Consider the following 27,585-nt stretch of genomic DNA (forward strand, 5'->3'; position numbering starts at 1 on the left):
ACTGTGATTTATGTGTCAGGCACTGTATAAAGAACTTTATAGGCATGAATTCATTTAATCTATACAATGCCATGTGAGGTGGGCACACGATTATCTTCTTTGTAATGAAAAGAACAGTTAAATATCTTGATCACCATCACAACGCTAATTAGTAAGTAGTGGAACTGCTAACCTAACTTTGGCAATCTGACTCTAAGATTCTGCTCTTAGAATACCTACTATGAGTATTTTTAACTTTTTTATTTAAACTATCTTTGTTCTTTACGTTTCTCCCCATGGTGCTGAGCAGTAAAATTTTGCAATGCAAAGGGTCTACATGGTTTTCCTTGGGGACGATCAAAAGGTGGGGAGTAAGGGGTTAACTGCTTCCATAGTCTGATTGTGGAGAGGGGCCACAGAGGAAAGACCAGCCAGCTGATGACTGTATGAAAGAAGAAAAGGTGGGTGATACTTTTTTTGTAAAGCTTTATTTTTTTTTAACTTTATTTATTTATTTTGATAGAGACACAGACAGGTGAGGGGGGTAGGGTCAGAGAGAGGGAGAGAGAGAGAATCCCAAGCAGGTTCCGCACTGCAGGCACAGAACCTGATGCGGGACTCAAACCCACAAAACTGTGACATCGTGCCCTGAGCTGAAACCAAGAGTCAGAGCCTAACCAAATGAGCCACCCAGGTGCCCCGAGGTGGGTGATACTCTTAATTTTAATGGAAAAACAGAAAAAGAAAAGAGAAAAGAGAAAGTTTGCCTCGACCTTAAGGACTTTCTCCACTATGTAATAATAATAATAGTGCACACCTTGTTTTTATCCCTCTTTGGAAAATACTAAAATGTATTATATTTTTAACATCAGTTATTACTTGCACTTGAAAATATTTCTGAGATTAACTGTGGGAGGATTGAGGCCATGACATGAATTCAGTCTCTTACTTGTAGTCATCTGGGAACCTATATGTTCCAATTTTTTTTTTTTATTGTCATCAACTTAAAATACAGATATACACACTCACACACTTACTGAAATTTAATGAAGAGGAAAGAAAGAGAAGAAAGGACTGCAGTTCAAACATTTACAGTTTTCTCAAGAGCTTGAATAATTCATGAACCCAAATTCTACCAGTATGTGTTGCACTCCAGTAAATTTTATTTGAAAAAAAAATATATGTAAACATTTATTTATGAATACTTTGGAATAATCAAATTAGACTGAGGATTATTTGGTCTTTTGTAGACTCAATTATTGTCTATTAAACTACGGGGTAAGATGTTTTGCCCTGGTCGCTAACTATTATATTGTTTGAATTCAAGTGTTGGGACCTCTTTACTGTAGGAATTAACTTATAAGTGGGTCATTTAGCATCTAAGTAATCAGCTCAAATGAGCACCTGTCTTACCTTCTCCTTAGTTATAAACTGCTAAATTGAGGACATCATATATCATCAATAAAAGCATTTGAGCCCATGTGTTTCCCAGTGAAAACAAATGTCAATTTGTGAGGACATAACCGTGATTTTCTATTTATGAATCCTAAAGTGAAGGGATGAATTTTCAGTCTTCCTATTACACTTTGCCTTTTTTTTCCAGTCCAGAATTACAGAGGAATTGTAAGACAGTTAAGTGCTCTATAGGGCATTCAGGTGTGGCACTGGAATTTTAAAACAGTTTAAACGCATTTTTTGAATAGTAATGTACTGCAGTACAGCTTTTAAACTCCAAATGGGCTTTAAAATCTTTTATGGAAAATTCCCAAGTCGCCACAACAAGATAAAGCTGTGCTTTCTTTGGGGAATATTTTTGGGAAAAACAACTCAGTTTGATTTTCGTGGGGGAAAAAAATCTAAATGGTAGTATTGCTGTTTAAACTTTGCCACATTTCTTTTTGTGGGGGTTTTGAAGTAAATGAACGGGTCTATGTAAACATTGTGATTTGGCCTCTCCTAAATGTTAGAAAGAAGCAGTGTGGGAGTAGTGACGTACATGGGCTTTACGTAAAGAGATTCTGCCATTTTTCAAGCCAGATATAGCTTTTTATCAACAAATGGAACACAAATCTCCTGTCTCAGCCTTGGAGGAAAAAAACCCTATAATATTTAGCTGAATTATTTGTTTTTTGGGGTTGTTGACCAGAGTATTTGTATGGGATGCTACCAAAGTTTTAAATTTATTACGTATTCAAGTTAATTAAATAAGTACAAGCTGTCTATAGTAATCATGAAGGACAGAACTGAGTACCACTAGGGACCGCAGAAGCAGATGTTTGTGACTGAAGGTGCAGGTACATACCTGAGGAGGTCGTTATGCTTTCCTGTGAGATTGTGTTTATGTTGCGTGTTTATGCTAAGTAAGCCAATATCTAAGAATGATTCACATTTAGAACTGTGAATACTATTGTATCTAGACAGCAGCTACATCATGAAAAAAAATTTTTAATGCTTATTTATTTTGAGAGAGAGAAAGAGAGAGCACAAGAGGGGTAGGGGCAGAGAGAGAGAGGGAGAGAGAGAGAGAATCCCAAGCAGGCTCTGTGTGATCAGAGCAGATCCCAATGCCGGACTCAGTCTCATGAGCCTTGAGATCATTACCTGAACCAGAATTCAGAATTGGAGGCTTAACCTACTGAGCCACCCAGCTGCCCCAGTCAGACAAATTTTTAACAAAGCTTCTTCTGTGGTAGTTTGAAGTCACTCATCAAAGATGCGACTTTAATTTGCCAGTAGGCTTCCACTCAAAATACATTAATCTCTTCTCAACTTTCTGTATAATTCTCTGTTCTTTCGGTACCGTATCTTGGTCCTGTTAGTCTTCCATTTCTGTTTACTAAGACACTTTCAGTTACCCTCCAGGCAGACCAGGACCCTTTTTACACACCCTCTGAAATGTACATGTAAGGCTTTCTCAGTTGATTATCTGGAGTTGGTCATGTAAAAAAGGGTCACTGTCAGTGGTACAGCTCATTCCAAGGGTCAGCTACTAACATGAATCTGTTTGAGAGTCCTTTGTTGGGCATTCACACTCAATTTCTTAAACAATGATGTCGGCATTACCCTAGAGACAAAAGGAGAAAAGAGCATGCAGAAAAGCCACATAAGGTTTATTCCATGAGGTATTTAGACATTCTTAAAACAAGGTAGTTGTTCTTCTTTGAAGAAGCCAACAGAGTAGAACTCCAAATTCCATCCACTAGGCACTCCAACTATGGGTCTTCAAGCCAGGCATTACTTACAGTAAGATGAAACTCCCCAAATCATGTAAAACAACCATGAAAGGGAAATATATATAGCCAGAAAAGAAGGATCGTTTTAATGGCTCTTTACAAGATAGACTGAATGTCTGGTTCTGCATGTACTTTTCTTTTTTTATCTCTAGGGTAATGCTGAAGTCATTACCCAGATGTCTGAGTGTGAATGAGAAGGACCATTTCACACCAAAGATTCCCACCCAGTCTGTCATCTGGCAAACAGCTGGGAATGCTTCTTGACGTCTTGCTTTGCAGGACAGCAATCATCTTTCATCACTTGTCAGTCCCAAAATGCCTCGTCATCTGCCACTGGTGATTCTGGCAATCAATGGCCAGTACCTCTGTGCTATCACTTTGGCCTGCCTAGAGCTCAACACTTCAAGCTGTCCTGTTGCTCAGATAGGGGATAGATTGACTAAAATGAATTTCTAGAGGTATTGTCCACACACTGTCAGTAGAGATAAGAATCCAAACTACACAGACCAAAAATAAAGGGGCGAGGTGGGATAATAAGGATCATCTTTATGTCGGGACTTAAATACATGCTCCACTGGCATATGTCCCTCTGTAAGAAAAGAAGCATTTAACTTGTAAAAGATATTGATGATATTGTTGGGTTAGATAAAGAGCCGCAAAGAAAACGGAAAATTTTCAGATGATGCATTTTTCATTTAGCAAAGTCTGTTTTACTACTAGGGAATATTATTCAAATATAGGTGAAAATCAAATTGCTATTCAATGGTTTTTTTCTAGGAAGAAATGAGAATAAATAATTGAGTCTTGAACATAATGACATATTGTTTAATGAGAAAAATGTAAGGGCTGACTGCAGGCAGTGGTCTTGACATAAATTTTTCCCCCCATTCCTGGAATTATTCTTGGCTCATAATTCACTGATGGGCCACCTATGAGCAAATAGTTGCATAATGGGGAGCGGATCACATGTGCATATTTGAAGCTTTTCACTTTTATTTTCCTTGGGTAGTAATGTCGCTTATTCACATCCCAATTGTTCATTCAGTTTAGTGAAAGATGAAAAAAGAATTGTCCTCATACCTTTCCTCTAAAATTTTGAAAATTGGGACACCTGGGTGGCTCAGTCAGCTAAGCCTCCAAATCTTGGTTTCAGCTCAGGTCATGATCTCACGGTTCATAGGTTCGAGCCCCAGGTCAGGCACTGTGCTATCAGTGCAAAGCCTGCTCAGGATTCTCTCTCCCCCTTTCTTTCTGTTCCTCCCCATCTCTCTCTCTCTGTCAAAATAAATAAATAAACTTAAAACATTAAAATTTGAAAATCATTAAGGTCACTGGATAAATCCGCTAAAAATATTTGAATAGTATGAAAATCATGTTTATTATAGCGAGAAATGTTACAAATGAAATTAGATGAGGCATAGATAAAAGATTTGTTTAAATCTAACATTGATCATGAAAGTACAAATGCCAGGCAGCAAAAGCAATTTACGCATCAGCTTTGTCATTATATTTGGAAAAAGTCTTTGATGATTACACAGCAAGTCTCCCAGAATGAGTTCCTTTCAATTCAAAAAAGTGAGGCAATTTTAAAATTCTCATTACGTTTTGAATTGGTCATTTGCAGGTAAAGATCAGCTGTAAATATCAACATTTTATTGTATGAAAATTTGTATGTGTACGTTATAATGCAAACATGTTTCTTCTGATGTGCATCTGGCCCACAAACAGACGTAGGTATCTACGTGGCTTATGGATAAGCAATTAGTATGTATATGTCACAACATCAATTGTATGGCTCGGCACGTTTTGTGAATTTCCCCAAGCTGAGGCTAACCAAGGTCAAACTTCAAATCTAAACCTTATTCTCACATCCATTTTGAAAATTCTGTGCACACACGGTGTGTGCAGTGACTAGGAAGGCTGGAATGTGTATGTAAATTTATGTACGCACAGAGTTATGTTTTGCGTGTGTACACATGCCACGTGCGTGTTTGTGTTTATTACTTCTTTTTTTTTTTCCTCGCCCACTCATTATGCTACCAGATGGGAGGCCTACAAGGGTCACATCCTACCTCTGTGGAGTCTCAATTGCCAATACTTGCTATTTGTCCCCTGGGGGTGCCTTTGAAGGGTCACTGGGACCTACCCCCGGATGCTGAGATCTGTCAGCATCCACCTCTTCCCACTCAACGTATACTCTCTGGGTAGGCTGCTGTTGCGCTCCTCACCTGGATTGTCCTGCCCAGCAGCCTCCTTCTCAGGTTTATTGGTAAAAGCTCTCTCCTATACATTTCACAGCCTGCGAGTTGCTCAAACCGAAAGTCCTGTACAGATGGTACCTGAATAGGGGCAGGCACTCACCTCTATTTCCTGGACAGGGACCCATGGTCTGTTCTCCAAGGCATCCTCTTATTATGGTTTTTGAAGTATTCTGTCACATCGTTTTCTTACCAGAGTTGGATTAGGGAATAAGAAGCTTTTTCCCACTTTCTTTTAGGCAGACAATAACCTTCAGAGAAAGCGATATCAGCACACTCTTGGTGAATCTAGTATAGATTATTCCAGTATGTCTATAGAATATGTGCTTACTTATCAGTAATATCAGCAATGTTTTGGCTTGCCTGAAAGCAGAGATAATGGGTGAAGTCTTTACTTACCTATTAGAAAGAAAGGTAGGTGAATAGCAACACACACACACACACACACACACACACACACACCATATATGCGCTATGTTCAAACACTATGTCAAACTAAAGATTTTTTGTGCTGATGATTTGATGCACATTGTACATTATTTGTGTCATGTAACAAGTTTTTATTTCAAAAACTGGGTAGATTTAATTTTCTTTCCATTCTACACGGCTGTTCGTAAGAAACAGAATAAATGGAAAACGGGCTGAAACTTTAAAACTGTAGTCTCTGTATTCCTCCCCTGCCCTTCCCAGTCCCAACCATACACACCAAAAAAGCAAAGAGAAAGAGAAAAATGAATTAGAGATGATCAGTAAGTGGAAGAGACGGGTTCTTCCTGGCCAAAGCTGAAGTCATTTTGAGTTAATTAACCACAGCTCTTCACTAAACAAAGATGGCACGTTTAGTCTTTAAAGCATTAATTCTGACTTTTTCTACGCTCCCTTTCTGTTACTTATTTCCCCATGTGTGGCTAAAATAGTTCGGCCTATCAAACTCCAGAGACACTTGGAAAAGGACCCCAGGACAATTGCTCCTAACAATCTGCCATCTTCCCTGGAAGTTTCCAGTGAGCCGAGATATCCTCACTCAGCATGAAGGACAGACACACAGACCCACGCTATCATTTCTTGTTTGTCTTTCCAGTCTCATTTTCCAGCCTGTTTCATACAGCAGCTATTCAAACGTTTTTTGGATACTTTCATCAGCTATGGCTTCCAAAAGTTTGGTTAAAATAGTAAGCGGGCTAAGCAAGCAAGATGTGGGCCTTTTCATTTTATTGGGCACACCAGCCATTTATGCCCTATCCCCCACTTTATTCTCCTAGCACCAGAACGGAGCCTTCCCTGGATGGGTATTTGGCTGTCTGGCCAGAGGCCGTTTCATGCATGCCACACATCTGTGGTCTTGGAATCTGAAGCCTTGCCTTCATTTCAGGGGATCAGAGGTATTTCTGCCCAAATTCCAGGAGCTGTTTCTTTCCTTTCTGTTCTTTTCTTTCACCCTTTTTTTTTCTTTTTTACAATTCCTGAGAGCAATCTGAGCTACACGTTTAGCTGATCTCCTAGAAAATACATCAACAGCAGATTTGGAGGCTTTTAATTCATCTCCTGGTTCCACTACTGACTGATTATGATTTTGGAGAAGTCATTTAAATTCTCTCAGCTTCTATAACCTTATGTACAAAAATGAGCCCTGTTATAGGCTATTTGAGGGGACTGGTTTATGTATTAGGATTAATCTTAGGTCAGTGGGCCCCTCATCTATGGCTGACCAAGACGCGGGGTCCATGAGCTGAAGAAATCCAATTCACTATTGGAGGGCTGCTTTTAGGCTAAACTGTTCTCTACTCTGAAAGCATCAGTTGGTGTCCTCGTATAGGCTTTTTAAAGGATCTGAAAAAAACAGTGATGCCTTTTTGCGGCCCCTGTCCATTAAAACAACAACAACAAAATTATGATATCCATAATAGTGGTGGGTTAATATTTAAATCTATAAAGCAACATTCTAGAACTCCAGAACTTTTTCCTCTCTAAAAGCTAGAGACTGTACGTGCTTATCTTTACAAGCAGAGTTCAATAGCTTCCAATCTCTGCTCACAACCTGGAAAATGTTATCATATTGAAGGCCCACAAGGAAAGGTAGTTTTAGGACATACCTGTGACAGTTTATACACACAAGTCAGTCCCTTTTCAAATGTCATTCCCACTAGTATCTTATGTCAGAATACAAGTGAAATGAACCCACTGTAACCTAGTATTTTAAAAGGTTATGTTGAAGGAGTACAGGAGCTTAAATTAATTTTCCCTGTTCTTATCCAGTAGGCCTTTGCCTCAATAGGATTTCCTATAATTCTATCTTAATCCTTGTCTCTGCAGAGGAACCAAACAGACCACAACATGGAACAGCCTGCCAAGGTGGCTCCCTGCCAGCAGCCCTTTCTACCCTTTAAGAAAGACTTCAGCTTAATGATTGTACAGCGATCCAAATCAATCAAGAAAGCAAAGAGCAGACGCATATTTTATTATGTTCTGCAAAGTTCTATTTGTTTAGTCATGTGCAAACATTGCCCTAAAATGGCCGCAAGGTTAGAACATGAATCATTTACTAGATCTATTCAATTCTGAAAATTAATATTAAGAATAAATCATTTTAAGGCATTTTTCTATATATGCAATATTAATTTGGGATATTTGGAAGAAATTGCACTGCCGATCTGTGACTTGACACTTGATATAGGCAGAGAAGTAGAAAATTATTTAAAAGGTCTAATGGAATCCATCGTTATGTTTTTGAGACTATGAATTAGCCAAAGACTGTAAAAGTATTTTCTACAATACCAGTTAAATGAAGTATAAAAGTTAAATGAAGGCTAAAAGCCCACAAAATGCTGTCTTACCCTAAGCATTGCTCTGAATTACTGGAAGCCCAATATAGAGGTTCAATAAGTACTTCCTAATGAACTATTTTACTTGAATTATTCTTGCCACAATCTTCCCTTTCCCTACATTTTGGTTATTGTTGAAGGGCTGGAAAATAATGTATTATTTACTTGGGGGCCAATATGTGATCATACTGTGTAAAAAGTATTAGATGTTTATTAGTTGGACATATCACCATAAATATTATTCGTAATCTATATCACGTAAGGAGGTTTGAGCCTGACTCTCAACTTGATGGAATTCTGCATTACTGATCTTAAATTTTTTTTTTCACTAGAAAATGATTCTGTCTATAAATATCATGGCTAAAAACACCCAGTTGATGGGCACCTGGGTGGCTTAGTCTGTTAAGCATCCGACTTTGGCTCCGGTCATGATCTTGCGATTCGTGAGTTCGAGCCCTGTGTAGGGCTCTGTGCTGACAGCTCAGATCCTGGAACCTGCTTCAGATTCGGTTTCTTCCTCTCTCTCTCTCTGCCCCTCTCCCATTCATGCCCTGTCTCTCTCTCTCTCAAAAATAAACATTAAAAAATACACACATTTTTTAAAAAACACCCAATTGAGACTCGATTTTTATCAACAAAAGAATGAAAGGTTTACAAAAAAACTATTGTCCTTTTAAGAGTTCACACAAGACTTAGAAAATGCAACATATCTTATTTAAATTTGAAGGTTGATACCCATTCTACCTCTCTCCATATGGACCTTTGTCAGGGTTTGAATGGATAAAACAAATGAAAAATGTTTACTTCTAAATCAAGAAATTATTACTGAAGCAGGAATGGGTTCTTTCTTTTGCAGTCATTACACTCAGTCACTTAAATATTTACCAAGGAAAAATACAAATTTTACACTTTCTTTATTGTGACTTTTAAAGGATGAGATACAACCATATTGCAATTTAAGAAAATAAAGTATACAAAAATAAATTAAATCAACTAATGGTACTATCTTTAGCCTTCAACTTCAGCCTATGAACTGCAGGCTCCCAACAGAAAATTCTCTCAGGATGCCTGGGTGGGTCAGTCTGTCAAGAGTCTGACTTTAGCTCATGTCATGATCTCCTGGTTTGTGAGTTCAAGCCCTGGGTTGGGATCTGTGCTGATAGCTCAGAGCTTGGAGCCTGCTTCAGATTTCAGGCTGTCTCCCCCTCTTTCTGCTCTTCCCCCGCTCACACTCTGTCTCTGTCTCTCTCTCTCTCTCTCTCTCTCAAAAATAAACATTAAGAAAAAAAAAAGAAAATTCTCTCAACTTCTCAAGAGCTCACCTACAAATAAAAAATTTCTAGGTTTATCCTTACTTTGCTCCTATTACCCAAAGAGAAGATAGCTCTTGGAAATTTTGCTCTGAATTTAATTTCTGGACAAATTATCTGTCTCTACCCTTTTACTGAAACATCAGCAGGTGACATTACAACCTAATGGTATTAGAATAACAAAAGTTATTCAAAGTAGTTTCCTTGAACATCATTCCTGGAGGCTTTTAAATTTCTGCATCTTTGGGGTCCCTGGGTGGCCCACTCAGTTAAGCATCTGACCCTTGATTTTGGCTCAGGTCATGATCTCATGGTTTATAAGTTCAAGCCCTGTGTCAGGCTGGGTACTGACAGCATGGAGCCTGCTTGGGATTCTCTCTCTCTCTCTCTCTCTCTCTCTCTCTCTCTCTTTCTCTCTCTCTCTCACTGCCCCTCCCTGCTTGCTCTCCCTCTCAAAATAAATAAATTTTAAAAACTTAAAAAAATAAATTTTTGCATCTTTATGCATCATGTTCTTTCTTTAGCTATATTTCTATTATTCTAATCTACCCATTTACTTATCCTTTCATCTAATATCTATACATCTTTTTGTTTGCATCTACATATCTATATATTAATATTTATCCATATACATATTTATCAATCTATTTATGTGTAATCAATCAATGGTCTGGGTTCAACCATCATTTTTTATCTGTATTCTCTATTTCTACACCATTTTTATCCAGGGTAAATTTTTCAAAGGCTTTTAACATATTGCACACAATTCCTTCTACTCTTACACAGTGAATATTTATTCTAAGATATCTGCCAGTTTAAAATGCAACGCATATTCTAATGATTCATGGAACATTGACATTTTGCCCCCTTCCTTGATGCTATAACTTAGAAATCTGTGCCTATACATCTATTATGTGATTTTATGTTTTCCATTTTGTTTTCTATCTATCTGTACATTGTATTACCTCACCAATAAATAGTACACTCCTTGAAAATTGGGTCTCTTTCTATATTCTTTGGCTTTTATGTCATATAATGTCAAATACAGAATTCTAATAAAGTAAGAATTTAGTACATGTTGATTGGATCATTTAACTGATGTCCAAAAATTAATTTGGAAAAATGTGCAAGTTGGCTTGTGTTGTTGCAGCAGCCTAGATTCAAGAAAAATCAGAAAGGAACTCCTATAACAGTCCAGGAACTAGTTGATATAAAGTTGGCTTAATAATGGAAATGTGAAAATTGAAATAAAGTTGTGAATTTACAATATTTCTAACAATTGAAACAAAGGCATTACATGAGAGAACAGATCTACGGAATGAAGAAACATAAAAGATAAAAGGTAGCTTTAACTTATCCATCCTGGAAACTGGTTAAAGAGTACCACAATGGATAAATCTGAGAGTTAGACAAGAGAGCTAATGGTTTGGGGCATGTAAACCATATGCCATCACAGTAAGTGGATTCCATGATGGATGGAGTGTGGACTGAAAAGAAGCAGGATGGAAAAGTCATATGAGAAGAAGCAAAAGTCTCAGAAGTTGGCAGAACCAGAAGAGGAGGTCAACTATTATTTAAGGAAAGCTGAGAAAGTAATATGTTTTCAGAAGGAGTAAGGAATCAATAATAAAGAGACCAGATTGAAAGAGTTATCAAAAATGGGGAACAGCTTAATATTAGCAAGATAGTGATCACGATCACTGCCAAGCTCATGAAGGGCTATATTTCAGCTGAATGGTAGCATTGTTGTCTCCTGTTAATAAAAGAATAATAATAATGACATATCCTCCACTATCCTTTTGTTACATATGACTTTTCACATAAAATATTCTTCTCTAGAGGACCAATCAATAAATAAAGTAGCTTTATATATGAAACTGGACTCTATATGACAAAATATAAGATGGTAAAATTCATTTTATATGGTAAAATTCAATATATTGTAGTCCTCCATTCATGCTCTGAAAAATTCATATAGCAAGCATTATGGGTCTTGCTTCTAATCTCATCTCTGAATTCTTTCTTGATTAGAGTATCATTACATGTAGTAATCAGGTGTTCGGGTTAGCCACTAAAATTTAAGGAAACCCGCTGGAAGGAAAAGAAAAATGTAGTAAACCAGGAAAATTCAATAACTTTTTTTTTAGAAAAATCTGACTATGGTCGGTCATATCCTCCAGCTGAATTCCACAGTTGTGGAGCTGGACAGATTTTTCACACATGGCAGAAACCACTGTCCTTACAGTGCTGGTCTGTATAGACCAGTAGTGACTCTGCCTGTGAACAATGACCCCGTTTGAATTCCAGCTAATACGAAGAGGAATTAGGATATAAAGAAAGCATAAAACACATTTATTCATACTACTCATTCAGTTTCATCCTCCTTTGGGGTTTTTGCCTCGGCCATGTAGTGGACAAGATGCTTTAGGGCTCAATGAATCACAAAGGCAGATCCCTTCGTCAACCATATCAGAATCACCTAAAGACATTATTCCAGGGATAGTTTTGGAATTTCATGCCTCAGAGATTTTAATTTAGTATATCTGGAATAAAGTCTAGGAGACTATACTTTTAAAGATCTTTGCAGTCTTTTTAAGGTCTGTTGAACAGCCAGGTTTGGGAACTAAGGAGTATTTTACATGCCGAATTTCCTTAAAATCTCAGGACCTTAACATTAGCATGAAACAAAGAAGAAAACTGAAACCCTGAAGAAGTAACTAACTTGCCGAAGTTTGCTGAATCAGAACTCATATCTAGACCTTGGGATTGATAGTGCTTTTCATTATACTGCAATTGCCTTCCATGGAAATAGTTCTCTGATTTTAAGTTTATCACTTTCTCAATAGACGTTGCTCTGGACTATGGATTACTATACCAAGCCGCTTTAACTTTCCCGCGTTCTTCTAAAACTTTAGTCAATATTTTACTTGCTTATTGTTTTTTGTTTTCTTTTGTTTTTATTTTTGTTTGGGCATAGTTACTGTTGTTGTTTTGGTTAATTCCCCAGTGGGGCTCACTTGAGCACAACAGGGCATCTATCTTGTCTTTCTCATCCCCAGTCTACTACCTGGGTGACATGCTCACAAGAGGCTCTCTTCTTCCTACCTTCTACCACTCAGTGGTAATTGAACCAACCCTTCTGCCCAACCTCTTGAGCCACATGCAATGACAAATTGATTCACACCAAGTTGATAATGAGTGCAAAGGAATTAGAATATCACTTTATCCAATAAAATATGAAAACTGAGCGTATCTCTAAGAGACTGAGTGGTGATAATTTTAGCTAGAAGAGCCATTTAGAACCATTTACATTTATAAAACAGCTAAAATGGGGGTGCCTGGGTGGCTCAGTTGTTTAAGATTCTGACTCTTGGTTTCAGCTCGGGTTGTGATCTCATCATTTCATGAGTTCAAGCCCTGCATCAGGCTCTGTGCTAACAATGGGGAGCCTGCTTGGGATTTTCTCTCCCTCTCTGCACCTCCCCTCCCCATGCTGTCTCTGCTTCTCTCAAAATAAACAAATAAACTTAAAAAAAACTTAAAGACCTAAAATGGTTGCCTGGTACATTAGGATTCTCCAGAGAAACAGAACCAGTGTGTGTGTGTGTGTGTGTGTGTGTGTGTGTAATTGAGAAAGAGAGATTTATTTTAAGGAATTGGCTCACACAATTGCAGAGGCTGTCAAGTCCAAAATCTGCAGGGCAGGCTGGCAGGCTCGAGACCCAGGGAAGAGCTGGTGTTGTGGTGAGAATATGAAAGCAGAGTCTTCAGCAGAATTTTCTCTTCTTCTGTAGAGGAAGCCAGTTTTTTTGTGTTGTGTTTTGTTTTGTTTGTCTATTAAGGCCTTCAGCTGATTGGATGGGGTCTACTTACGTTTCAAAGTGTAATCCACTTTACCCAAAGACTACTGATTTAGATGTTAATCTTATCTAAAAATAACATGCAGAAACATCTATAATAATGTTTGACCAAGTATCTGGGTACGATAGCCTCGCCTAGTGGATACATAAAAATAATCACTACACCTGGTAATAGATAAGGGCAATCCATTTTTGGAAATCAAAAGGATCTGAGATTATTATTAAGGCCCTATCCCCTTGACTGTCATTGTATCTCATGATTCAGTTCAATATGGAATAGGGCTCTAGTAAGACACAACTGAAGAGAACACCATGCATAGCACATAGAATTATGCTTGTTTTGGAAGGAGAGAGCATTGTTTATATCATCAGACAACTTCACAATCAAGAAGTCCAGAGCCCTACTGGATCAGTAACTCAAGTATATAATAATGGGTTCTTTTTTCTTCTTTTTCTTCTTTTCTTCTTCTTCTTCTTCTTCTTCTTCTTCTTCTTCTTTCTTCTTCCTCTTCCTCTCTCTCTCTCTCTCTCTTTCAGTGAGATTTGGAAGGCAACATTATAATTTATTCCTGGTGAATCATAAATCTGAATTTCAGAGGCAGATTTCTAACAGTAGTAAACGTGTACATTTGAATGCACTCTAGGGAAGAGACCAGAATAAAATGTGAGGAAAATTCCAATCACTACCTGATCTCTAGTTCTTTGACCAATGCCATAATGTCTCAAATGCCTCTTGTCCCCATGTACATGATACCTCAGCAAATATTAAAGTGTTTTTCCTTCAGTGACCTCACAAAATGACTTGGGTCTCCCTTACACAACTTCATTCCTGTCCTGTTTATTTGTATTTTTTTATAAAAGTATTTTGAAAACATTTTATTATTGTTTGGGGCCCTTGATAACTTGCTTAAGTAAAAGCTATGATGGATTTAATTGATATTCAGAAGATTAAAATCTGATATAGGGTATGATAATTTTCTGGATAATATTTTTGGCTTGAGTTTTTAATTTATGAAACAACTAAAACTATCTAACTTCTCTTAAGAGTGCTCAGAAAAGTCCCCAGGGAACATCTGTCTTCTAACAATGTCTAACATTCATTCCCTTTTAATAACTGTAGGAAATAAGTCTGGCAAGACTGGTCCCCTGGCTCCCTTGACATAATAGATGAAGCATCACCACTACTGATTAGAGCACCTTACTTCATTCTTATTCTCTCCTCCTTCATATTTTTTGATAAGTTTAATAGGGATTAAGTGGTGCCTGGTAGTTAATGAATTTGAAACATTATTTGAACCTTTGTCTTGGCAGTGATCTGGGACAATGCCAGGTAGTATATATACAGAAGGCCTAAGTATATTTGCTTGAAGCAACAACACAACAAAATCAAAAGTTGCACTGGGTTTGGATTTAGGGCAGAATAGAGATCTTTATTGCCATTATGCCCACACACCTCCAATGATTGAGGAAGGAGGCTTTCTTTCACCTAACTGTGAGATCTCTTAAACCAAACTAAGGCTTACAGGTGACAGTGGTAGGCAAGGGGTCTCCCCAGTACTCAAGGGATACATTTTGCCATAATGTTAGCTTATTGTCCAGAAACACTTTAAAATTTAATGTTAGGTAGAAAAGTGGTAACCCCCTTCTTTACATGTTAGGCATGGATGTGTTGGTTTAAAAAGCAATTCAGATAATGAAAGTCAGTCCCCAAAAGAATTAACATCCAAAAAGTCCAGGAAGAATAAGTATGTTCCCAGCAGCTATGCAGAAACTGAAAGAAACAGAGAAAATGGTACTGGTCACAAACCAAACAAGTGACAAAAAGGAGTCCTGAGTTTAGGGGGTTTACGTTCTAACCAACACCACAGTTAGAGGGCAGAAGTCTAGCCCCAGGTAGGGACACTGATCAAAGAAAGAGGAGTCAGAATACCAAGTCAGGAATTTGGGCACAGAGGAACCAGGTGGAAGTGCGGATTCTTCTTGGAAATAAGCCATAGTAGTAAAACGGGTTTCATGCAGGGGCAGAAGCCAAGTACTAAGATTGAGGCATAAAGCCAAATATGTACTATTAGCAGGATTGAATTAATTATCACTGGATGACTCCTGAGAGAAAACATATCCCCGGGGATGGCAGCTAAATCTGGAAATCTGAGTAATATGACTCAGCAGTTGGGAGATAAGAAACAAGGTGGTGGTAGGACCTGAGGAGGCCAGAACTTGAATTGGGTTTGGAGTATTCAAGACTCAGTGAAGTAGGTCAGTGATTGTACAGGTCACTATGTAGAAAATTTTTGTTTCAACATGCTACGTAAAATTCATTTGGAAAATATATTTTAATTATAAAATAACACTATCCTAAGTATGTTTAGGGAAGGAAATTGGCTAGTTTCTCCCCAGATATATTTGCCTTTCATCTGTTTCTTCATCTTTTGATTACGATCCTTTAAGAGATCTTGTTACTCTAGGCAGGAATATTATCAGTGCAACATATTTTGGTGGAAAATACAAAATGGTGAGTGTTTCTTCACTCCCAAAAAAGAAAAACTGAAACATATGAAGTTATATCTACCACATTTAAATCATCTTAATGATAGCATAACTGGACACCAGGGATGCTATATAATATGTGTAGTCATACACACACTCCCACATGCATTGTTTTTTTAGTTATATAGTTCTCCACTCGCTATCCCATTACAAGCAAACCTTAGTAATATATACCCTTGCTGCCATATTTTTGCTATAATTTCAAATTCTATTAAAATTAAGGATGTCACAATGTATAAAATTACCCAGAATATCAAAACCTAGAATAAAGTAGGCTTTGGACATTTAGAAGAGATCCAGAGAACTTTACAAAATCTCACATTCACAGAGCATATAATTTTCTCCATAAAACATGGACAAGACCTAAAGTACCACAAAATCAAGTCAAGATGCAGAAGCTTGGCAGTTCCTATGTGGATGTCTTCAGCTACTTCCTATAACTTCTTACAAGAATGTTACATTTTCTCATTCAAATTAGTGTCTTCACATAATTCTGATTAAACTTGAGGGTCTTTGATTGCTAATTAAATGACAAACAAGGAATTCTATAAATCTGCTCTTCAGATTTTTAATGGCAGTTTGAATTTCTTACAATTCTTTCCTTGTTATGCTACCATTCTTTTAAAGCAATGCCCATTATCTTCATCACAGAAGTCTTTTTACCCAAAATAAAAAAATATATATAGTTGGTGCCTAATTTAATAATACTAGTAGAAGGTAAAGGGAATTTTTTTCAGCATTAGCATTACCATATGTTTTATTGATGATAAATTTACTTTTTTACCATTTTTGTCCTTTTTGAAAGGACAATTCATATCAGAAGAAATTAAGATGATATAAAATCAAAGGAAGAAAATAACTGATGTTAATGTTTATTAAAGCTCCAAAAGTACATATAAATATATTAGTAGTATGTGCTTTTTCATCATTAGGTTGGATTGTGGAAATAAAAAATATCAGATGCCATTCAAAGATGAGTTTAATATTTGTTCTTAGCTATCAGTGCAGATATATCTATATATACCTATATCTATATCTATATAGATGTATATCTCAGCTAGATATATAGCTTTTATCTCCTTTTCCTGTTTCATCAAAAGTTCAAAAATTCTTTCATGACAAATGAGTTTTAACTAACTAATAATTAAGCTCCTCATAATTGGTATAACTTATTCTGTTTGTATTTCTCATTTTTCTTAAAATTATTTAACTAATATTCAATAAAATACTAGCATTTTCTACTTTGAAAGTAGAAATATTGAAAGTAATGTTAAATGCATATAATTTCCCAATTTTTAATTTCTCTTCAAGATAGAGAAACCATCTTCATTTGATATGTTGTCTTTTTTCTAAGAAGATAGAAATATAAGTTAATATCATCAGTGTTTAATTAGGGATAAGTATGATCAATTTGAAGGTGGTCTTAATTTGAAACTTCCAGTAATTTGTGTTTTCAGAAGATCTGTCTGTGTGATTTCTGATAATATTATTTAACTTTTGTGTAGAACCTGATTTTCTGATTCAAAAAGAAAGTAAATATTTTTTGTAAAAAATAAACATGCTATTTATGAATAAAAACATATGTTCTGTGATACATATCAAGAATGAAAGCACATTTATTTTGCATTGGATAATTTAACAAACTAAATAGAAGATATAAAGAAAATTTCCAAAAGGACTAAAATACCATTGTACGTAACATGATATAGATTGTACATGTAAACTATCTGCTTATTTAAAAAATCCAATTAGATTAAATTAAAAACTCCATTATCATTATGATTCCAATTATAGCAATCATAAAACAGGTATTAATAAATATTCACAACAAAAATTCTATTGTGCTAAGTTACTTATATCATGCACTATATTTTGTTTTTAACAATAACCTCCTTAGAGTATTAAATATCAGTGACCTTAAAATATTGTTAGTATAAAGGTTGTCAATAAATCACTGACATTTGTCTTCTTTGTATAATCAGAATTATCATATGTAACACTCACGCAGAGGCTGCTAATAAGTCATCCAAATCCACATTTGTTTCTTCTTCCCGGACACATGGCTTAATCATATTTCTCAGGCTCTTGCAGGTAAATGCATCCATGGAATTGATTTCTAGCTAATGGACTGTTACGCAAAAGTGATATTAATCACTTCTGAACCTGGTCCATAAAAATGCCCCGCAGGTGTTCCTCCATGCTCTTCTCCTTTCTAGCTTGATAGAGCCAAGATAACAAGAAGAAGGCTCTAGAAAACCTTGTGCTAAAGATGGTAGGGACTCAATCAGCCTGGAAAACTGTTTAGAATATTGTCCCACCACTCTAACATGGTTCCTTTCCCACTGGTATTATTACAGAGGCAAGAGATATCATTCTCTTCATTAAGCCCAGATATCTGGGTTTAATGAGCACATATATACGTATATATACATATATACACATATATACACATGTATATACATGTATACATATATCTAGATATACATATATCTATGTATACATATATCTATGTATACATATATATCTAGATATATGTATACATGTATATGAGTACATATATATATGAGTGTATATATATGGGTGAATACATATATGTGTATGTATAGGAGATACTTAAATATTTAGATGTGGTGAGCTCCTTAACATTTTTGAATAAGATTGCAATATACAGCTACATGGAATCACTTCATTAACTTAAGAAAAATGCTTAGTACAGTGCCCACCACATAGCGAGAACTCTCTGAATATTCTCTGTCATTATTATATAGAGGAGGATATGTATTATTTTCATTTTAAGTGTCTGGCTTAAAAAATCTTGTTGGCATCACACACACACACACACACACACACACACTCATGCACATTAGCATTAAAATAAAATCAGTGACCTTAAAATATACTTGGCGTTCAAATATGTTCTACGGAATCACTATTAATCTGTGTTGTTTAAGATAATAATTATCAAATGTAACACATATAATATTTTTATCTGAATGTATGTAAAAAATAATGTAGATATTTTTTCTTAAAAGGGATTTTTGAAGTGGCTTCTTCAATCTAGGACTTCTTAAAACTCATGCTTGTTTATCACACAAAGTGAAAAAGAACTGGAGATTTAATTAGTTACCACTAAATTATTTCCTTTTTGTGTGATTTGAGGTAAATGTCTCGTGAGGCATGGCTGAGACATGCCTCCTCTTTGCCTTTGTCTTCAAGGCTCTGTGGAGGGAATTGAAGAGTGAGGCAAGAATAGAGGCCACCAATAAAATTGCCTCAGCCTTATTCCTGACTGAAGAAAATCCTTCTGCACTTTCCTCAGCTGCTTCCTGACAACAATGAGTCTGAAATCTTCTAGGATTTACCTGTTGCCTAGAAAGTAATCAATGCACCTGGGTTGGCTCTAGACTTTCCCTTTGTCCTGTTCTCAAACAGAAACACACACACACACACACACACACACACACACACACATAGTCAAACTTGGTCTTAGCCTTTCTTTCCCACTCTCTTTGGGGACTTTGCTACACCTGCAAAAATTCTTAGATCAACTCAAATAATTAATCCATATTCATGCAACCCCTGTAGAATATTCACATTGGAGGGAACATTGGAAACCTTCAAGATTAACTTCTCATATAAAGCATAAGGAAATAAAACCCCAATGTGTTAGCTGCAAAATCACAGTAAAGACCCAATTCCCATGTCATAATCCAGTGCTCTTTTCAAATCACGTCAAAATTTTCATATCTTCCCGGGCTTAGAACCTGAGTATTTTTTGCTTATCTATTTAACTGAGTTCAGTAATTAGCTAAACTGAATGAAGAAGATCAAGAGAATATTGAAGACTATTGGCTATAACTAGGACATAGGGTGAGCAAGTCTGACCAACTTTAACTTAGAGATTCAACATACAAACCTAACTTAGTTGCAATCAAGAACCTGACATTAAATATAAACATACCAAAAAAAAAAAAAAGAGATCAAATACATGGGAAAAATGATACCTACCTAAAAACAGTAAATACAGAGCAAATTTCATTATAGCACTTATTGATTTAGTACTTCAATATACACATCAAAAAAAAAACCCCACATATATGAAAAGATGAGATCTGTATTTTATCCAAGTCTTTCTGGCAAGAAGTTCTTGCTTTTAAAAACCACAGTACCTGAAACCATAGAAGGAAACAGGAACTTCCTGTCTTGTTTTTTTTTTTTTTTCAAAACTCTCCACTAATCTTTTAATTAAAAGTGAATGATGGAGAAATGGCAAGGGAACAGGAGAAACTGAAGAACACAGCCTCCTTATGTATCTGTACAACCATAATCAGTCTGCATATCTCTCGGGGAGATCTGTATTAGTTACATGGAATCTAATCCACTCTACTAAAGCTGATGCCCTCAACCACTATGGTTGGCTGTAATTCACAGTGCTTGTAGACCCAAGTTGGTAAAATATATAACCTAATAAAGAAACTTCTAGAAAGATTTTACATACTCTAGGATGCTAAGATTTTAGAAGGTGGTTTTATGCCAATTTGGAATTTAAATAATGAAAGAACACTGATTTTTGTGGAACCCCTTAAACTTAAGTCCCTGTATTTAGCTAAATTTTTTTCTTCTCAATTTAATAAGTTATCTTTTATTTTAATCATAAAAGTACTATTTTGGCAATAGTATATAGGAATATCCAGACATATGTGATACCAACAAGATTTTGTGAAGCCTAGGACTTAAAATGAAAATAATACATACCCCCCCCGTATACAACAATGACAGAGAATATTTGGAGAGTTCTCACTATGTGCTGGGCATGGTGCTAAGCATTTTTCTTAAGTTATTGCAGTGACTACATGTAACTCTATATCGCAATTTTATTTTTGAGGTTAAAAAACCCCTCAGAACTGTTAAGTAGCTCACCCACATCTAAATATTTAAGTATCTCCTTAGTCTCTGCTAATTACAATCCATTAATCTTACCATTATTCACTCTCTCTCTCTCTCTCTCCGCACTCCTGTTTTCATGTGCCTCCAAGCCCAACTTATATTTCAAGGCATTAGATTTCATTCATTTATTCAACAAATATTTATCTCATGCTTATACATGCTTGACACTCTTCTAGATGCCTGAGTTGTGTCAGTGAGCAAAATAAACAAGGGCTTTGTCCTCATCAAACCTACACACATTTCCTTACATCTAATCTCAATTCCATCACCTTGTTCTCCCTTTATCATACAACTCAGACAGAAGAAGGGAAAGCAATGTGACCATGGAGGAAAGGATTATAATGTTACACCACAAGCCAAGAAATGCCACTTACCACCAGAACCTGGAAAAGGTAAGGAACAAATTCTTCTCTAGGAACCCCAAAGGGACTTCTAGCTTCCAGAAATGTGACAGAGTGAATTTCTGTTGTTTAAGCCACCAAGTTTGGGGAAATTTGTTACAGAAGCAATAGGAAACGAATAGGCAGAGGAAAGTAAATTAAAGTCATAATTCTAAGATTATGCTCAAGATGGTTGTATAAGAACTGCTTCTTTCTGATTTTATTTCCAGTGTAGTTATCAGTGTTATATTAATTTCATGTGTGCAGTATAGTGATTCAACACTTCCATATATCACCCATTGCTCATCACAAGTGCACTCCTTAAGCCTCATCGCAGTTTCACTCATCCCCTCCCCCCTCCCCCCTCCCCTCTGTTCTCTACAGTTAAGAGTCTATTTCTTAGCTTGTCTCTCTCCTTTTCTCTTTTTCCTTTGCTCATTTATTTTGTTTCCTAAATTCCACATATAAGTGAAATCATATGGAATTTGTCTTTCTATGACTGACTTATTTCCCTTAGTCTTAAACCCTCTAGTTTCATCCATGTCATTGCAAATGACAAGATTTCATTTTTTTTGATGGCTGAACAACATTCCATTCTGTGTGTGTGTGTGTACACATAAATACTCTTACATACATATGCAAATATATACATTTATGTACATATACACATAAATGCTCTTTAAATTATCAGTATACCTACACTCATGGAAAGAAAAAGTATGTTGGCATTCTTTCACTAACCATTAATTCTCAGCAAGCACTTTATAATTTATAGCTTCTTCACTTCATGGATGAAATTAGACATATTTTGGGAAATTTTCTTTATATTAGCACTTCATAAATTATTTGCTAAAACAAGTCCGTTGTGAGACATTAGATATGAGATCCAGGAATAATTACATCTTCTTTAACATATTTTAGTAATTTCCTGAACTGCATTTTTTGGGATCATAAATTATTGTCAAGTAAACAAAATTATTTGCTCCTGAAAAATAAGAAATGTGAATGTCTTCAGAGTGACAGCTGAGCATATGAAAAGATTTTCTTCTTTAATAAAAATGAACTCAGGGGTGCCAGGGTGCCTCAGTCGGTTAAGCATCCGACCCTTGATTGATCCTCAGGTCATGAGCTTATAGTTTGTGGCTTTCACCCTGTGTCAAGTTCTGCCCTCACATCATGGATCCTGCTTGGACTTCTCTGTCTCCCTCCCTTTCTGCCCCTCCCTTTCTCTCTCTCTCTCTCTCTCTCTCTCTCTCCCTCTCTCTCTCTCTGCCCCTCCATCACTTGCATTCTCTCTCTCAAAAATAAATAAACGTTAAAAAAATTGTTTACAAAGAAAAAAATAAATGATGACATCTTTCAATCAGTGAAATAGGTGACCTGCCCCAGACCAGCTGCCAGGTCGGCTCTATATCTACCAATCTAACAAAGATCTTGTCTGGAATTTTGCAATAAGAAAATGTCTAAATATGAGGGCAGTTAATATTTCTATCAATTCTTTAAGTAAAACTAAAATTAAATCTTTTGCACGGTGTTCTTACCTTATAAGAATACTTGAGCTCACATAAGAAAACTAATGATTCAACAGAAGATAATTTATTGATAAGTTGATGTTTTATCTTGAAAAATATTTATTGTAATTGTTTTGTAACACATAATAAAATTTCCAGAAAAACCAGGCATTGCTTCTTTTCCTTTATTTTGTTTCCAGAACTCCTTCTGTGAAGAAATCACTTAACCTTCTGATTTAGGCACCACATCGTATGTCACATTAGACAATGAAATGATCTGAAATTTACAGTCAGAAATTCAAAATTCAGTCTCAACTCCACAACTTATTAGTTAGTTGCTTAGCCACCCCATTCTTCATTTTTGCATATGGTTGGAATAACCAAAATAATGACATTTTACCTGAAAAAGTTATTTTGGGCATCCAGTAACGAAGTATATGTAATGTCTTTGTAATTGTTTTAAGTAGTGTAAACATATTTTTCTGTGTGTGTGTTTTTTTTTTTAGTTTTTATGACTATTTCACTAATCATAACAATAAAATAAATGTGACAGTTGATGCCTTATTTACGGTGAGATATTGAGTAACAAGCTGTGTCTGATAATAGCGTAATAATGACCTAACTTGGAAAATAAAGTATTTGTAAGTGCCCTTAAGATCTTTATAAAATGAACAGTTTTCCTTTTCTGGTAAGAATGAAATACATCAATAAATGTATATGTTCAGCCTGAAGTTTCAAAACTGTTGGAAAAACGTTCTTGCCCTTGAGGAAATAACATTATAGTAACAGACAGACACTAAGCTAGAAGTGGCACAAAAGAAATAAGGACAATGACGACAAGAATATAGAGAAAGAAAGCCCCATCAGACAGATGGAAGGTTCAGGTGTAGATTCCTGAAGTTACATTTCCATAGATTTCATGTCTTGTGCGAAAGGAAAGTCTTAAATTCAACTTGTATGTGCACTTAGGGTAAATTTGGTGCTGTGGTAAAAATACGTGCCATGGATTATGTTGTACAAAGTTTTCTAAAAATAAGAGCAAGTCACAATTAACACTTCTTTTTTCTTTTACTATAAGCACTCATAAATACTCATAAGGCTCCTCAAAATTGTCTCCACATCATTAAAATTTTATGTTTCTAAGTAATAATGCACAGATACCTTATTATATATATATATCATATACATGATATATATTATATTATATTATATTATATTATATTATATTATATTATATATAATAATTATCATATTATATGATTATCATATATATACATATATAATTATCATATATATATGATATATATCATATGGAGCCTGCTTCGGATTCTGTGTCTCCCTCTCTCTCTTCCCTTTCCCCGCTCACATTCTGTCTCTCTCTCAAAAGCAAATAAACGTTAAAAAAATTAAAAAATAAAATAAAATAAAATGCCTAATTCATGTATTCGCTCAATATTTATTGAGCAAATTCTATATGCCAGTCATTGCCCGAAGAAAAGGGAGATAATGATGAGCAAGATATATAATCTTTTCTCAATGAGCTATAATCTAGTAAGTAGCACTTCTCAAATTTTTAACGCTCATTCAAATTATAGGGGGATCTTTTATAAAATGTAGATTTTAATTCGCTTGGTCAGACTGGGCTCTAAGAATCAATGTTCTAATAAGCTCCCAGGAGATGCTGATGCTACTGGTCCATGAATCTCATTATGGGTAGGAAGGTATTTAAGCAGACAGACAACGAAACTAGTAATGTCCAGTGTGTGATTGGGAAATGGAACACAAATGTCTCAATGAGATAGATGGGGGAAAATGTATATACTGAAAATAGATCCTCATGTAAAAATTCGTAGTAAATAGTAAAGATACCCCTTTCTGGCTTTCTCTCACTGTGCAGGTGCTCAAGGTAAACCAAGATGGCAGATCTGGAGTTGCAGACCACCTTCGCAGAGCTTCAAAGCAAAGTTATTGACACTCAACAGAAGGTGAAGCTTGCAGACGTACGGCTTGAACAGCTAAACAGAATGAAAAAGCATGCACATCTTACAGATAAGGAGATTATGCCTGCTGAATAACAGTAATGTATATGAAGGTGTAGGAGAAATGTTTATGCTTCAGACCGAGGAGGCAATTCACAATCAACTGTTAGAGAAACAAAAATAGAAGAACAATTAAAGAATTGGAACAGAAAGAAATCCTACCTGGAGCGGTGTTTGTTTCTGCCGAGGACAACATCTGGGATGTGGTGATGGCACCAAAGGCACAGTAGGAAACCTCTAGCAGAAGCTCCCCCCCTCATATTCCTGGAAAGGGCAGCGGGGCCCTTGCTGGGGAATCCGCCTCTTTCTGCCCTGATGGATGTTTTATTTGGATGCTCTGGTAGGCTTATGTTATCTACTTCACCCTGATACCTTTCCAGATTCCAACTATGTATTTTGTATCCTGCCTCTGCTTGTCATCTCTGTTCAGGACAGTCTTCCCCCCTGGGAGAAGATCAGGGCATAGCTGAATTTAGGTGAAGTTTGGTAGCAGTCTGCCTAAACATTCCTTCCCTGCTTCCTCCCAAATGTTTCAAAACAAAATGCTGTAACAAACCAGTGGCAGCTCTATGGCTGTCTCTCTTTGGCCAGCGTCATAAAGTGGGCACTACAATCTTAAGGCTTCCTAGTGGCTTAGGGGCAGTGATGTGCTGTGGCTGACTTGTACTGGCTTGCCATAACTATTAAAAAATTGTTAGAGTTCTGTTCCAAGATAGTTGTGAAACACAGCTGTTATTAAAAATTGATTATGTAAATATACAATTATATGTAAAACAAGGATAACAAATACTCAGAACTTATCCCTTCCTTAAAAAAACAATAACAATAAATATAGATCACCAGTATATTCGAAAAATAAGAATATTCCCTAAATATGTTCCAATTGCTATAAAAATATATCCCCACTTGAAAGCATTTAACAAAACATATTCCCAATGGATTAGAGAACTAAGTATTATTAGGAATTAAGTAGAACCATAAAAAAAGTATAAATGAACACTCAACTGATCTAGAAATGGAAAAGAACTTTTGAGTTACAAAAAGGAGTGGGGGGAAGATGAGAAAAGAAAAATAATAATATGACAAGAAAATTTAAACATTGTTGTGCTTCCGAAAGAAGATGAAGGGATAAATCTGTTTCTTGTCAGGACCCCCAATGAATGGTGGAAAACAACTCTGTCTTCATGCACATGGTTATATCTGGACTCCGAGTTAATTAATAAAGGCATTTAGTTATGAACGACATCCACTGCCAATCTTCACAACACCGTTGTCCTCCTTTGATCCTATATAGGCTCTTAAAATCTGCCGTGACTGTGCTCCTGTACTAAAACAATCCAAACTAGGTACAGGCACTCAAGATGCTTGACAATTAGACCCAATTCCACCTACTCCTCCATTATTACATTCCACTGTTTCTTTCATGACCTCCTGGCTCTAGCACTTTAAAGAAGCTGGTTTTTCGTCCATTGTGCCTTTACCATACCGTTTTCCAAATTTATAACGCCACCGCCCTCACTTCTGCCTCTCCAAACCCAACAATGCATCTGAGTACAACTCACGTTCCACCTTTTTTGCTCTTTGGCCGAACCACTATACCGAAAAGGTCTTTACACTTCATGGGAATTTCACAGTAAGTGATACCTGTGAGAACTTTAAGGAACCGAACAGGATGCCTTGATTTGAAACCATATATGTGAAAGTCCTGTAGTAAAATGTGAAGTTCAGGTTTTGAAGAACGGAGACTGTCAAAGTCTTAGCATATGGCCTTGTATCTTTGTGCTCCAAATAAATAACCACTGAATTAATGCCCAGCCCTGGGGGTAAGATGCTAACCACACAGTTTTAAGTATTCGTAAGAGCTTTGCTTCTGTCGTTTTCCAAACCACCTAAGAACCTTAGAATATTTATACGAGATTTTTCCTAAAACCCCCCAATATGTGCTGATGAATTCTATTGATGTTCTATATTTCATAAAGCTAGGTAGTTTATACCACTAAATTTGCCTTCCTAGAAACTGTAAAGAATTACTGCATTTTTAACAAAAATTTTAAATTCCTTACAGAATTGTTAAACTCTGCCATGTTCCAAACTATGCATTAGGGAAACTTAAAAACTTTATTAGGAAATACTAATCTAAAAGTAACTATTATTTGGGGTGCCTGAGTGGCTCATCTGGTTAAATGTCCGACTTCAGCTCAGGTCATGAGGTCACAGTTTGTGAGTTCAAGCCCCGCATCAGGCTCTGTGCTGACAGCTCAGAGCCTGGAGCCTGCTTTGAATTCTGTGTCTCCCTACCTTCCTGCCCCTCCCCACCTCACATTCTCTCTCTCTCTCTCTCTCTCTCTCAAAAATAAATAAATATTAAAAAATAATTAAAGTAATTATTATTCTTTTTAATATATTACTTTTTTACTAATGGACTGATTCATTTACCTTCTAGAAAATATTCCTCTCTATGTGATATATGCATAAATGTGCATTCTTTATGTATAATTTACATATTTACTCTCTATTTTTTGTATACATGGAGTCAGCGTTCACTGTTCCATTCTTTTACACTGGTTTCTTCACTTGTCTCTTACGTAGTTTCATCCCAAGATAGGATCAGGGCTAATATATTCCCAGAGGTTTTTCATGATTGAGTATGCCATTATTGAATATGCCATTTTGTACTTGGATAATAACTCGCCTGGTTA

General features: G+C 36.1%; 1 pseudogene; it reads left to right on the top strand.

Moving 5' to 3' along the window:
- The first annotated feature begins 24,763 nt into the window (after positions 1-24,763).
- Positions 24,764-25,116, top strand: LOC115522942 (annotated as a pseudogene).
- The last annotated feature ends 2,469 nt before the right edge of the window (positions 25,117-27,585 follow it).

This window comes from Lynx canadensis, chromosome C2 (assembly GCF_007474595.2).
Source record: "Lynx canadensis isolate LIC74 chromosome C2, mLynCan4.pri.v2, whole genome shotgun sequence".
Taxonomy (NCBI): Eukaryota; Metazoa; Chordata; class Mammalia; order Carnivora; family Felidae; genus Lynx; species Lynx canadensis.